The 15334-nt window shown below is 35.9% G+C and overlaps 1 long non-coding RNA gene across 6 annotated transcripts in view; it reads right to left on the reverse strand.

Moving 5' to 3' along the window:
* LOC148225516 (uncharacterized) overlaps positions 1-15334 on the reverse strand; it is a 106251-nt gene that overhangs the window by 2741 nt on the left and 88176 nt on the right. For 3 of the 6 annotated variants that reach the window (XR_015807811.1, XR_015807809.1, XR_015807814.1), the window contains 2 exons: positions 6616-6914; positions 2518-2650 (listed from right to left, as the gene is read on the reverse strand). This is a non-coding gene — a long non-coding RNA (uncharacterized LOC148225516). Of the gene's footprint in view, positions 1-536; positions 739-2517; positions 2651-6615; positions 6915-9169; positions 9338-15334 lie in introns of all 6 variants that reach the window. The other 3 variants (XR_015807810.1, XR_015807813.1, XR_015807815.1) reach the window with 3 other exon arrangements.

Here is a 15334-nt window from a genome sequence, read left to right on the forward strand (position 1 = left end):
TTTTTAAATCGGTTCTGGTACAAGGACTTCCTGTAACTGTGGGGAAAATCCTGTTCAGATTGTTACTAAGGGAATCTATCATTAAAACAGGTAAATTTCTAAGAGAAAAAGATCTCTTTAGTAAATCACATCAGTGCCTCTATAGATATCTTCGAAATTTAGTATTTTCCTGTACCAGTAACTTACTGGTGATTATGATGCTTGAATGTGACTTAGTGATTTAAATATGATCAGCATTATTCCCCTTCTATTGTCTCATTTTCTCACTGGTAATGAATGTCTTAAATGATGCATTCACTGGAATATAGAAAAAAAATCTGCCTGACCATTTCAGCTTTTTTAGCTTTTTCAGATTCTTTCCCAGAACTCACTTTCTTCCAACTAATGTCACTTTTTACAGTATTTCCTCCCTTTCTTGCTGCCTTGTACGTATGCGCATTTACACATGCACATATACGCATATTTTTTCCCCAGGATGTAAGAAAAGGGAGTGGAAATGGCAGCAGAACAAGTCCAGTTTTCATGAAGAAAATCACCTTCTCGAAGCAGAGTTCTAATCCTCTGCCATGCAAAAGTTAAAAGTTCCAGGTATCATGACTAATAATGGGGTGACTCTCCCTCTTACTGGCATTGCACACAGCACAGCAGCTTCCAGGAGACCAAGTCCAACACCAGGAAAAGCTGTCCATTGTCATATTTGGTCTGCTTGAACTTATGCTTTCAGAAAGTGATAAACTTCTGTCAACAAATTACAGTCAGAAAAACATTGCTTTATGTCAAAACACACTTAGAGGAGGAAGTCAGTGATGCCTAGTATTGGTTTCTTGAAAGTGTTTTGTCCTTCATGAGTTTCAAAAGCCTGAGCATTCATGGAACAAGATAAAATAGATTTCTTTTTTGTCTCTTAATATACTGAATTTATTGTTTTCCCCATAATGCAGATTAGAGGAAAATTATGCAGTTGGTATTACATGGAAAGATGAAATTGCTTTTTTAATATCTCTTAGCAATTTCTTCAGTCTTTGGAATTCTTCTGATATCCTGTTCTCTGAGAGATATATGGGTCACTTCAGAAAGAGAAAATCCAAGCTCTAAGAGCTACACATACTAATTAGATTTTTCAATAAATAATTTAGCAAGCTTGTTTCAGTTGAGAGGTTTCATTGAATACTTGAAAATATTTTAAAATTTTGCATCTTTTTACATCTGATAGAGGTTTGACTCCCCAGAGATGTCTCTAGGTTTTTAAATACTATTGCACTGTTATTCCAATAAATTATTTCCATCCATTCTGCATACATTTCTTTTGTCATATTGATTATTTTAAATCCTTTTTTAAAAATTTTTTTTAAAGTTCATTGGCATTCAGCCTTTAAAGAGGGAAACCTTAACCTGTTTTGCCTCTGGAAATTTTTCTGCCAAGGGATTAATGAAAGTTACATAGAAAATAATTTAAGAAGAACACAATATTTTACTATTCCACCCTCTTTCACAAATTTGATTTCCTCTCTTAATTTGAAATCACTTTTCCTTCATAATTAAGCAGATTATGAGTTCAATTTTTTTTTTTCTTATCACAAACAAGGCTTCAGTCTGTGAAATCTGCATGGAAGTATAAGAATGTTTTGTGGGTGGTATTTAACGTCATTAGAGTGTCTTATTAATGGCTCTGGTGTACTTCTCTGAATAATTAAATTCTGCTAATGGCTGTAGTATTTTCATGAGCAACATTATCCTTTTTTTTATTATTATTACTGCCAGTGAAGAATAGGAAGATGCCAACCACTAAAATGCAGCTCTTGTGGAACCCAAGGACATATATTTAGCATAAATCAATCCCATCAAAATGAACTACAGAACAAGGCAAAGAGTTTTTCTGGAAGACTTTCAAAACACCATCAATAAAGTGATGTTGCAATTGATTACTTCTCAGCACACATTCAAAGATAAATGACCTGTGATTCCATTTAAAAGTTAATGCTGAAGTCTTCAAATGCTAATACCATTGAGCAATACATAAAGACTATAAAAAGAAGCAAGCACATTGGAGGCAAAAATTACAGGCATGCAGATATACCACAAAAATACACACAAAGACCTTCTTCAATACCCAAATATGTGTGTTTCACAGGTATTTACAAGATAAAAGACAATTACTATACAAAGAGATAAAACAAGAGAACTTTGAAGTTAATCCACAAGTTAAAACTCTTTCAGCAAGATAAAATTTGTTGCTGAATTTTACCAGTTACTGTTTAAACTCCTAAATTTCTCTCTAAATAAATACTGAAGGGCTAAATCACGCCATTAAAGCAATAGCATGCAGTAGGATTGTTTGCTCAGAGCTCGCTTGTCTCAGAGGCAGCTTCTGGCAGTCACTCAGCGGTGCATTCCATAATAAAAATGGGAAATACATAGACCTGAGCTCTCCAAGAATCTTGACAGTTCTGTAGATGTACAGATGTCAGACAAACAAATAGTATGCAACAGACAAACAAATAAATAGACAGTCCAAACCTCTTTTGGCCTTTGCTGTGTGGAAAGATGCTTTGTTCATGATATTATGTGACTACTTCCAGCCCAGTCATACCCACACAACACAGCCAGGATTTTTAGGAGCCAAAACCAACTTGTCCGGATGGAGCCATTTCTGAGAAATCAATAACATGTGCAATGCATTTAGACTGGCAGACAGAGAAAGATTTCTATGCCTCATAGAAAGGAGGTACTAATTATTTTCCAAACAGAAATATTGGATGGTGACAAACAATTATTTTAATATAAATATCTATGAAATATTTATGGGAAGGAGCATTATGGAAAGGCATATAATATTGTCACCTCAAATAACCAGCAACTGAACATCATAACCCATTTTGCTCCTTCCAATCTGTCACCCAAGTTGTGTTTATTTGCAAACTGGCTTTGGTCCATATTTACCAGGGCAATCTAGTTGCAAGGGAAATGTATCTATTCAGAATAGATCCGCAGTATAATTTTTTTCCCCCCCAAAGGATTTTACATTAATCTGAAGATCTATGAAAAGCTGCTTTTTTATTTTTGACATTCTTATTAAAAGACTGTCTCATTAAAAATGCTGGCTCATTCTGGTGTGTTTAGTTTGGATTGCTAAATAACATGCAAAAACTAAATAACTTGCAAATATGTCTGGCAATTTATATAAAAACAGAAATTATTTAACTTGCATACAATTTTCCTGCTTCACTGCAGAAATTCCTCCATTGTTAAAGATACCTATTATCAAGAGCTAAATTCATTTGTTATGCTCACAATGGTTACAATCACCTGCATAACTGTCAGCCAGACTTGGTGGCTAATTGTTTTTCTGAAGTGCATTATCTGTGTTCTGCTAATACTAATAATGAAAGCTTTAATGTTCATTCTGCTTCTAGAGCAGAATGGTGATGTGTGTGCAATTTTTATATACAGATTAATTTACTGAATCTAATGCCTTTTTCGCAAGAAGATGAGCATGTCAATCTTTATAAGAGAGAGGAAAGAGAAAAACACTGCCATTTCATTTTTAACCACGACAAAAGTGCATTGGATATTTTCTCTTTTTAAAAAAGCTCCTTTTTTCCCCTCTCTAACAAGAAAGCTAAATATAGACCTGTACTTTCCTGCTATGTTGAACCAAGAGTGATGACAGGATCTGAGTGTGTCTTGAGCAGCAAAAACAAATAAGCTTTTTCAGCTGAAAGACTTAAAACTGACTGCATTACCTTAGTTGGAATATTCAGAATCAAAAGATTGCAATTTTAGAACATGCCCAGCTTGAAGACACAGGGATGAATATCTCATGGCCAGGTAAGATTTGATGGTGATTTATCATTTTAGACCAGTAGAAAATCAAATTCTTCCATTAAAAATTTAAGCTTAGACACAGTATCAACAAACAAGTATCTACCTCTACAGTACTTTGATCAATCTCTTTAATTTCTTGTTCCAAAGATAAAGAAAGATAAAAGCGTTGACTCTCATTCAGATCCATGTTGTACCTTGGGATAATCATCCTCCAGAGATAAGAATCATTGTCTCAATGTTTACTGTGCTGAGACACTGCCCACAGGTATTCAGACACCCTATACTACCTTTAAGGATATGGCATCCACTAGCAAATGAAATCTCTTAACAATGCCAAATTGCATATTGATATTGCAATCACAGGATGATTCTTGTATATTAAATAAGTACTTTTCACTTTGTAGAATACTACTTATCAATTAATTTCTTTTATCATAAATTATTCACAACTATCATCAATATCTAGCTGACTGAGAAGAAATCTCTAGCGATAACATGAATAAAGCAAAAATGTTGAATGTGATCATAGAATAATTTATTTTGTACCTTTCATTATAGCAAGAACCCTTTGATGCATATTATAACAAATACCTTCTTCTAGCTGTAAAACTTTATAGTGTTGCGAAAAAATAAGGTGGAGGATTAATTTTTTACTAATAATGCAGATTTAAGTCATCTCACCAGGACATGCACTTACTATGCCTCCAAAATGTCCTTTGTCTGTCTGCTTAAACAAAGCCATCCTAATAATTCAACCTGATTTCCTTTGTGTCACCATCCCCAGGGGGTTCACTGAATGATCTGACTCGCACAGAACATTATCTACCATTAAGGGTGATGAATACTTATAAATCCTAATTTCTGTGGAAATCAGTACCTTTGTGGAGAAGGCCTGGATTTGGTGAGGTGATCTACTCTGGGCTCAGTGCTGATCTTGTGGAACCATGACCAGACAAAGAGAGACCACCACAAAAAGCCCAAGGCCTCCCCAGTTTGTCATTTGAAGGATTTCCAGTGGCAGACAATAGAGAAGGCCATGCTTAACATTTCCCAAACTAAATTGGGATGTCATTTGAGAGATTAAAATGATTCTGTTTGTTTGCTTCTGAGCAGTAAAACTTAGAGAAGACACAAAAAGAGCTTCAAAAAGAAAGTTTTGGGGAGTTTTTATGCAGTAAGGAAAGAAAAAGAATATGTATGATAGAAGGGCAAACTTTTTATAAATCTTGAGGACAAGTTACATAAAAGGTTTCTCCACTCTGACTGTGTGTTCATATGTGTCCCAGAGTGTGTGTGCACACTTATGAAACTGCACAAGCTGTGTATTTTTATAACAAATATTTCCTTCTTTCTCAATGTAGACAATATTATTTGTGGATCACACTCAAAAGTTCAATTTCTAGTCAGGTAGGAGCCCAGCTTACGTCAATGGGAGTGTTATTCATTTAAAGGATGAAGAAAAAAAATTAATTAGGCCCTCAGGTAATAAAATACCTTACCACAGGGACATCTTATTATAAAGACCCTATAATGGTTTCCTCCAAAACTTTCTGAAGCAACAGACAGAACCTCAGCTGTAAGCAAAGGTTCTGCCAGGTGAATGGTTCCATGTACAAACCCTCTTTGGGGAAGTGTTTCTGACCTGAGAGGAAACACAGGAAACTGTCTCAGCTTGCAATTAAGTTCTGCTCTTAAAAGCTTTGTTGCAAAATTCTGTGGGCAAAAGAACTGGCGTCCTGTCTTGTCTTACATTTTTGGCAACCGAGCTTTCCATTCTCATACCACAGATAACCTGAAATTGTAAATATTTGTCATCGGAGGGTTATTCTTCCATCATCAGTTTTCAAAGCTGTCAGTGAAGCATCTTCCAGGAAAGCCCATGGGCTCAATTTCTGCTTGACTGAGGTTAGACTTATCTGCCACCCCCCTCCAAGGAAGACAGAACACATCTCTGCACAAAGGAGGCAAAACATGCAGTGATTCCCTCCTCATGTGTGAATGAAATGCAAGGGAGCATTGGATAGCTGGAGATCACAGAGGAGTTTTTCCCATTGCTGGTGTTTTACCTTAAAAAGGACAATTAGACACCTGCCATCCTAATAGATGTGAATCTAAACCATCTGCTTTAGCCTCCCAGAATCCTTGCAAATACTACCAGAGTTTTCAAAACTGTCTTGAAATTAATGTTAGTACAAACTTACTGATGATATTTTAGGATGTGTATGAACCATTTGATGCATAGTAACATTATTAATTGTCCTGCAGTTAAGGAATTCTTCCTGTATAGAAGAGCTGTTGCCTACCTTTCTCAGATGTCTATTTCTGCTTAGATTTATGGTGCCTGCTCACTGTCCTTTATTAAATGCTTCCATTAACTTTTCTGTTACACTTTTTCACAGCTTACAGATCTATAAAATTCAGTTACTATCCATGCAAATTCATACCATTTGCATTTGTAGAAGCCCTGGTCCAAAGAAATGTGTTATGTCTCCACATATTTGGTATACGCAGAAGAAAACCTTTGCCTAGTTTTTCAAGATGCACTGACTTTTCATATTTCACCAAATCTGATTAAAATAAGTCTCTGTCCCATCTTGTGATGATATGGGGGCAAGGTACAAAGTTAGAGTCAGATTTGAGCAGTACGTAGTGATGACAGTAATTCTTTGAGACATTAATTTGCTTAGTCAAGAACTTCCAAATTTGTTTCTATTTTCTGTCTATGGAATAGATCTACAAAAATACTGCATTACAGTTATTTAAAGATGTATTTTGCTTGGTTAGCCTTACCACAGATCCAAATTTCCAAGTTTCAGTAGTGCTGTGCCAGATGCCTGGAATACCACTGCCATTTAAGGCTTTCCTTTGTCCTTAGTCTTTCTACTGAACAGTTCAGGCAACTGGACACCAGCCCAGTACTCTTTGTGGATAATGTTTCCAAGTCCCTTTTGTCCTGCAAACACAGCTTGGAGGCCACACTAAAGGCTGTAGAAAGTTCCTCCAGGGCTCAATGAATCAATAAATGAGTAGTTCACAATCAAGGGAAATCAGTTAACTTCTTCCTTATGTTCTCCATCAACCTTCTTGCACTGAAAAGGAATGGAATTAAAATTTACATCTTTAATGTCCATTGCCAAATTTATCTTAATGTAATCATGGAGAAAATATTTCAATTCCAACTTTCTTTTTTTTATATTCTTTTTGTAAATTTCGGTGTTCCTGGTACTCAGATATATACACACAGTTCTGCTACATTGCTCAAGCTACCATTTCTGTTAGAAGCATTTTTTTTTGAAACCATGTCCTTCAATTCTCTGTATTGTAACAAGCCAAAACAAGCCCCAGAGGAAAAAAAAAAAAGAAAAAAACAAAAACAAAAACAAAACAAAAACAAACAAAAAAACCCACCAAAAACAAAAACAAACAAACAAAAAATCACATTTAAAAAAAAAAATCTGTAAATCTGTGGTATACCTTAAGAATGATCCAGTTCACTGTGTGAATGAGTGCAATACTTCAAAATTTTATGCTGTTATTTTTAGTGTCCTTCAATATTCTTCAGAAAGAACTTTGCCCAGTATAGCAAATAAAATAAATGAATCCTGAATCTATCATATAGTCAAAAAAGAATCATGGAGAGTTGGTTTTTAGTGTTACTCTTTTATGAATAAATACAATCAGAGAATCAAAGAGCTTAACACAACCATGTTGCTTCATGCCAGTCAGTGAAATATCTCTAAGGGCTTGTAGTACAGAGATATGGGACTGTTTTGCTACCATGGAAAAAAATGCAGAAAATTTGCAAGTAAAAATTAAAAATAAGAAAAAACACATAGTATTTTGAGACAGGAACTTTGCAGTTATGCAGACAAAAATTAATTATAAACTACAAACAGCTTATTTTCCAGAGAAAATTTCTGTAGAAATCCTTAACTTGTCAAAAAATTCTTGCAAAGGGAAGAGGTATTTCTAGTCTTAAACTCTTTCTATTCTTAAATTCTATTCTGTGACTGGTATACATTTATACTATCTTTTGAAGACACAAAGAAATTCAAAGGGGAAAGAATACATAATATGATTAATAAAGATTTAAAATATACCCTTGTGATCAATGTTCTCTGGATTCAGGGGTTTATTCAATTTGGTAGAGTAGAGTAGTGAGATCTATGCCTTATTTTATTCCTTATCTAAATCTAACTATCATACCAAGGGTTTTGGTATATTGATTTCTCAACTGATCATACCAAAGCTCTCCACACTCCCTGGGTCTCACCGGTCTTTAGGTCTGTGTTGTTCCACCTTCACCTTTTTTGTATCCTTTCAAGCAATAGCTCTTGCTGCAACTATAAAGCATATTTTCTACACATTTTTATATTCCTCTGCTCAATTTCAAGACTTATCAATACCTTGCAGAGTCTGATTATGAAACTACGTTTGCTATGCGTCAGAAAGAAATAGTCATGACTACTCTTTTGTTATCAGAAGCAGAAGTGTTCTCAAATCTTCTGAGTAGAGATGGAATAGAAATAAAGATGCAATTACTCTTGAAAAATATTTTCACACAACAAATCTTTTCTGGGCCTGGCTTACTCTTATAGTTGCTTCAGTTTTATGTTTCTAGTTTCTATAGCATCAGAATATATAAGGGACACTTTTGAATGGATGGACTGATGTGCTGCCACTGCATGCTTTGAGACAAAACATATAAGACAAAAAACCAGACAGAAATCAAATGAAAGCCTGAAGGTGAGATTAGCTCTCCTGACAAAACCTCATTGACTTTATGGTAGAGGGGTTTGTCCTAAATTTGAATTGATTAAAAGGAAATCATGAAGGGAGGGATATAGAGAGCATTGGAAAATGGCTTATGGATCTATCAGGTATTGGAGTGACCTAAAATTAATGTTCTCTTGTCTAGTACACTTCCTATCTGCTCAGGATGTGATCTCATTGTTCAATCTGTGTAGAACTGGATCTACAGAACTTTAAAGATCTAACTTTGCCACTAGGACAGCTTTGTTAACAGGGGACTAGTTATTCTGATAGCATCCTGGACCCCTGTTACTATGAGTTTGGGGTTTTTTTTCCCTTAAAAGTCCTTTCTTTATTGATAGATTCTGGGACTTATGTATACACTTTCTCTCAAGAGCCTTTTTAAAATAGACTGAACTGCTAAATCTGTGGAATTAGTGTGGCTCTGAATACAAAAGATCTTTTACCTGCTTCTGACAAAACTACTCAATGTAAAAGTGAATTTATGGAAGTGAAAATTTTGTGGACAAGCACAGGCTTGTGCTGAATCAGAAGATTAGACACTTCAAATGGGAAAGAGAAGGCTCTGTACCAGCCTTTTTGCAGGGAATTTCATGGTCAGAACCCTGCAGCTTCCTGAACTTGTATAGCTGAGTGGAGACTTGGATCTGCTGGCATTCCACATGTGGCTTTCACCCTGCTCCAGCTGCTGCAGGCTTGGAGGAGGAGTAGGTTACGCTGCACCAAGAAGGGTTCATGTCTGAAATGTTTGAAACAAGGCAAGAAGCACAGTCATTCATCTGTGGTTAATTTTTAAAATTATTATGAAATAATAACTCATTTATATTAAGTTGGGATTAAAGGTTCCCTTTAATAACACAGAAAACCAGAAATGGCTCAGAACATTGGTGGCCAAACAGTGTTCAAAGCAGCAAAATTCAGTCTTCCTTAAGCAGAGGAAAAAAATGAATTAAAAACAGATTCCAGGAACCTTCTCTAAAGTTAAATCCCAAAAGGAGGAAAAGAAATATTGATGTAATTCTAGACTCTAAGCAAACACATTTTAACTATAAATCTCTTAATTATCACCTGTCATTCACAAATTTCTGAAACAGTCATAGATATTAGTGGTTTCATCTGAGCTCCTTTCCCTTGAAGTGTACTTTATAAAATATTTTAATTCTATTCCCTGTTGAGCAGGCCCATCTTGTTTCTGACTTGAATGATCTTAAGCAGTCCCGGGTAAGCTTCCCTCTTTCCCAAACTTGTTTCTTTCCCTAGTTCTCAAATAAGTTCTGAAGTTCAGATTTCTAGCAGTGTAGGAGTAATTAAAATTCCACTTAATCAGTGTATTGTAACTTTTTGCAGGCCTGGTCCTAGTAAACCTTGGTTTTAGTGCAATCATAGCCTTTGTTCCAGTTACCCAGTTGCTAAAGGTTTTCTTTTTCTCTTTTATCTTTTTTCTTTTCTTTTCTTTTCTTTTCTTTTCTTTTCTTTTCTTTTCTTTTCTTTTCTTTTCTTTTCTTTTCTTTTCTTTTCTTTTCTTTTCTTTTCTTTTCTTTTCTTTTCTTTTCTTTTCTTTTCTTTTCTTTTCTTTTCTTTTCTTTTCTTTTCTTTTCTTTTCTTCTTTTCTTTTCTTTTTCCTTCCCTTCCTGGAAAGGCTGTATTTTTATGTAACCCAAGCCTATTGACCACATTTTTCAAATCAGTTTTTGTTTGCACTAAGGATCCCTGAACTGTTTTGGATAAGCACCAGCGCCTTCCCTCTCTTTGTCTTGTTTATGGGAGAGATCTTCCCAGGCATGTTGATGATTCAGTCATGCCTAGATACAGATCTCCTGTTTTGTGTCCAAATCCAGCAAATATCACACAGACCTACCCAATAGCTGTATTTAAAAACAAGTTTTATCCTCTGTGGGACATGTAATTCCAAACCAAGTGTCAAGTAAGTATTTAGGGAACGTGGAGAAAAGAAAAAGAATAGAGAGAAAAGAAAGACGTGAAACAGAGGAAAAACAGTAAACAAGTTTTTCTTAGCCAGTTTTGTTTGAATTGTCTTTGGTTTTTTCTCAGACCAAAGCACAAACATTCACTCCTCTGGGTTTTAGTCACTAGCAAATGATCTGGACTGCATCTTTCACAGAGACGTTCACAAAGTCACTGCTCCAGAGGACATGTTTTAAGGAATCAGTAAGTCATGACCTCTAGTTTCTTCTAGCAGTGTTCTGAAAATGTGATTTTTTTTTCAGATGCCCCTTACAAGTAGTAACCAACTGAAAATGAAAAATGGTATTTACTGAATAGATGCTGTTCACACTGATCCTCTTAATTTTTGTCACATTAGGCTTTAAATATTAAGTGTTAATTCAAACAGGACTGAATTACTAGAACAGGTATCTAACAGCTACATTAACATTCTGCAGCTGCTAAATAAGTAAAAACCATTAATGTTAGAACTGTGATTACTGTACCAGAATAAAATCATGTTCTTGTCTGCTAAAGCAGAAACTTCCACCCAAAACAAAAAGCCGTCCAAAATTAGCTCAAAAGCTAAGACAGGCAATTACAACACGTATGCAGCTTTGTAAATTATGACACAACTATGGGAAGCTAGCAAACAAAAAAATGTTTCTCTGTTTTTCATAACAAAGATTCTGAAGAAAACCACATAGACAAAGCCACCTCAAACTTATTTAATATGTATGGTACCCCTTTCAGAGATTCATCACCTTTAGATGACTCACCTTTAGAACATCTAGCACTATTCTTTGCAGATGATTTCATAACCTGATGTGATACTCCTTGAAGGTATTCCTTGAAGTTCTTCATAGAAAGGAATAAACACTCAGGAATTTTCAAGTGCTATAAACATACTGGATTAGAGGAAATATCTTGTTCATCTCCATAGTGATAAAAACACATTGCTTTCACTTTCCACCTTGAAAGAGTCCAGTACCAAAGACAAAAACATCTCATTCATTTCCATCTCATCTTCAGTCTGTCTTCCTTAAAATCAAAACATTTCTCTTCCCCTCTTTTTGCCTCATTCCATTTGCAGCTGGGCAGACATAATTTCAAGTCTAAAGCACAGAGCACTCTCCAGAAAGATGGAAGATGTGATCTGAATCCACTCAGGCTGAGGGACAGGGAAATGTAGGGAAGAGAGAGAACAGCAGAACCATGACAACAGTCTTTAAAGGGAAGTTATGAGGTATTACCTTCGAAAGAGGGTACTGGAATTAAGACCTGCACTCGAAAGAGCCTGCAAACGTCTCAAACCACAGAGAGGGCAAAATATTGGTTACAAGCCAAGCAGAGGAATTGCCTGCCTTTTCAAGTGTCTACCCTAGATGGCTCCCAGCCAAACAGGCTATTTCCCTGGATCACAGGGAGCACAGATCCATTGGCTTTATATCTGGAATGGACATTGAAAAGAACCTACAAACACTGCGTGCTGTGGTGATCATATAATGATGTTAAACATCTAAATTTCCATTCAGACACTGATTTACAAGGTTTTGTATACTCCAGCTCCATCTCATTTGCTCCCCTGGAGACATAACACCCATGTGCCTGCAGTCAAGAGATGCTAAAGAAGGGTACTTTGACTACATTCATGGTAGTGTGAAACCTACTGAATTCCTCTAGATCCACAAAGCAAACATTTTTTCCCACCTAGTTTTCCCTCATGTCCTAATCCATAGGTATTTTCGAAATATAGTACTAGAGGAAATACTGGCTTATCAAGTGCCTCTGTAGAGTGCACTTGTGGGATGCAGAAATACTGGCTTCCTCTCCTGTTCTGTGCCTAATTCTGCCATTTGGCTTCGTACCTGGAGAACGATTTCACTCTAAATTGAGCCAAAAACAAAGCAAGAATCAGGAGCTCAGTGGTTGGACTTTACTGTGATGTTATTGATTCCCATTATCTTCTCAGCACATGGCATATGAAAAGTCTGGTCATTCTGTGAAGTGAGAGCTAACCATGCAACTGCTAGCTATGACCCTGCCTTCCAGTCTTTCCCTATTTCTGGCCTAAAACATTTAAATACCCCATAGAGGGACCTTGGATTAATAGGAGACATCATCAACTGAAATCTGAGAAATGACCAACTGTTTCTTATTAAAGCTGTAGTAATCTGGACACTACTTTATCCATTTGTCCTTGGCAGGACAACTGATCCTGAATCCAGGCATAACAATAGAAGTTTATCCTATGGTAAGTATTAAAGAATTAAATGGTTTTAATTCCAATTTACTTTCTAGAAAAACAATTGAAAAAATAACTATTTGAATGAACATTTTCAGTTCACTCTGAAAAAAATTCCATTGTCCATGGGGCATTTCTCATACCATTGCAAACCACCATTTAATAGATAGAAAACGTCTTGGTGTTGACAGTGATGCAAGAATTACTCTAATCTCAGTAATGTTTGCTACATCAGTCTTCCTATTATCTCTCCACTCCTTCTCACACTGTGGAGAACAGAGCCAATTTTTCCAATCAAATCCACATTAGTATGAGTATTTAAGAAAGTCATATTTGGACTACTTGCAAAAATCTTGCTGTAAAATCACAAATCTCGTGGAATACTCAAGAATAAATGGAAGCATTATTCCCAAAGCAAAAAGCAACATCCCTGACTCAGAACTTTTTGTTTTTCTACAATGCCAAGGGGAAAGTTGCTGTCTCTCTTAAAAATCACTCCTGGAGGAGAGGATTGTCTTTGTTCATCTCTTTGCAACTCCAGTGCAGTTGTATGCATATTAAAATAAATTATAGAAGAATCCTGAATACACTAAAGAAATATTTAAATAGGAACTAAATAAAACAGCTCCACTTGTAACTGGGCTATGGTACGCATTGATTATTTTGGGCTGCTGAATTTTCTTTTGGGATCACTTGGAGCCAAAACTTCAGTTCTAGAAGCCGTCTGTGGACTATCTTTAGCTTAGGCTCAAAGGACAAAGCTGGTATAAAATTTGTTCTTGGCCCACTACCAAGGTGTTTTCAGGAAAGGGAGGATTAGCCAAATAATCCTTGTCAAATATTCACTGATGCTTAGCAACATGCTGCAGTCTTTGCAATGCTCCTGCATTCCTTCCAACATGGCATAATTCTCATACTCTCAACAGAGACCTGTACAATCCTATCCCAGGACAGGCTGATTAATTTTGCTGAATTGACTCTATAGCCCATGGAGGGCAAATAATTATAAGAAAAGAATGAAAAAATTATTTTCAGGAGAGCTGAATGCAGATGATACCTTTTGTCATCTAACATCTTTGTCATGTGGGCCTGTGTCTAGATATTGTACTGGAGGCTGTCCTATTCTCCATGTTTGTCCTATAGGAGTGCACAGTGGGTGTTAACTTTATAGTCTTCTCATGGATATCTCCTTTTTATTAAGTATGTTATATAAGAGACAAACCTTAGGGTTAATCTTGAACCAATAATTGTAAAGCAAAAAAAACCCAGAACTGCTAAATGCACTGGAACTGATGCAAAGCTTTTTTAACAATGTATAAATGTACTGTTTTTAAATACAGTTGAGGTGGTCATATTTTTTGGATATACTTCGACTCAAAACCAAAACCTGTATCTGACTGGATCTTAATGTAGATCATTTGCTGTTGAAATCACTGCTCCACTGAGCAGTTTGCCAAAGATGGCTTTGTTTGAGAGTTCACATGCCTTGAGTTGCAGCATAACTCACACAGAGATGTCTACATTTTATATGGAGAGCCCTTATTGATCCTATCCCTAAAGTGGCAATAGTCACCACAGGGTGAAATACGTCATCTTAAGGTTTAATGATAAAATTTGAAGTTCTATCATCAGAGTAATTTGTTTATCAAAACACAGTAGCCCAGCAAACGTGATGACAATGCATTTCAGTTCCCTGAGCCTTTAATCATTAACCTGGTGATGCTGCTAGTCTTAGTTGTCTTTGCAAGAATAAGCCAGCCCCCACATGCTCCTTGGCTTCCTTCACACTCAATTTCTATCACTCTTCTCCCTCGCAGAGATAGAAAATAAGATCTGCTAAGGCTGTATAATGGATAAAAATATTTGTTAAGAAATAATAGGAATTGTTAAGAACAGAATGGCAAAATAAAAGGGCTGAAGAGGAAGAGATCATAAATAAAGCAAAGCTGAACCTAATCGGACTAAACATATCCATGGAAATACATAATAAAAAATTTTAAATGGAACCTTCTAATTCTGTTCTATTTCATAGTGAGAATTCATTCCTTCAACTCTAACACATTTATAAAATGAAAAATTATCCAGTCCTGTCGTAATGGTTATCCTTCATGCCAATCCTCCAGGATACCATAGTCTCTGAAATGAATGGTCATTAGACCTTCCCTCAGAAATCTCCATTTATCATAAGAGTTATTCAAGCAATATGAATAATTTTAGAATACCAGCTATAGATCTGCTGCTGAAAAGAGGATTCATGTTCCAGAAAAGAAAACATGTATAAGAGCTAGAATAGGACAATTTCTTTAAGATTTGGTCACAAGCTCATAATTGCTCAAATGCAATAAAAAAAATCTTTACAAAGTGAATATTTTTGTGCAGAGATGTTCTGTAGTCCATTTATTTCTGTGTTTTTCTCACATTACCTGAGGAATAATTGTTTTCAGAAGGTTTGTCACTAGATCTTGTCTCATGGTACCCAAGCCATAAAAAATTAGTGCCTCCAGCCCGGGGTGTAGCAAGCAGGGAGCTCCACCAAAATTCTCATCA

Source organism: Sturnus vulgaris, chromosome 1 (genome assembly GCF_052056855.1).
Source record: "Sturnus vulgaris isolate bStuVul1 chromosome 1, bStuVul1.hap1, whole genome shotgun sequence".
NCBI classification, from domain to species: Eukaryota; Metazoa; Chordata; class Aves; order Passeriformes; family Sturnidae; genus Sturnus; species Sturnus vulgaris.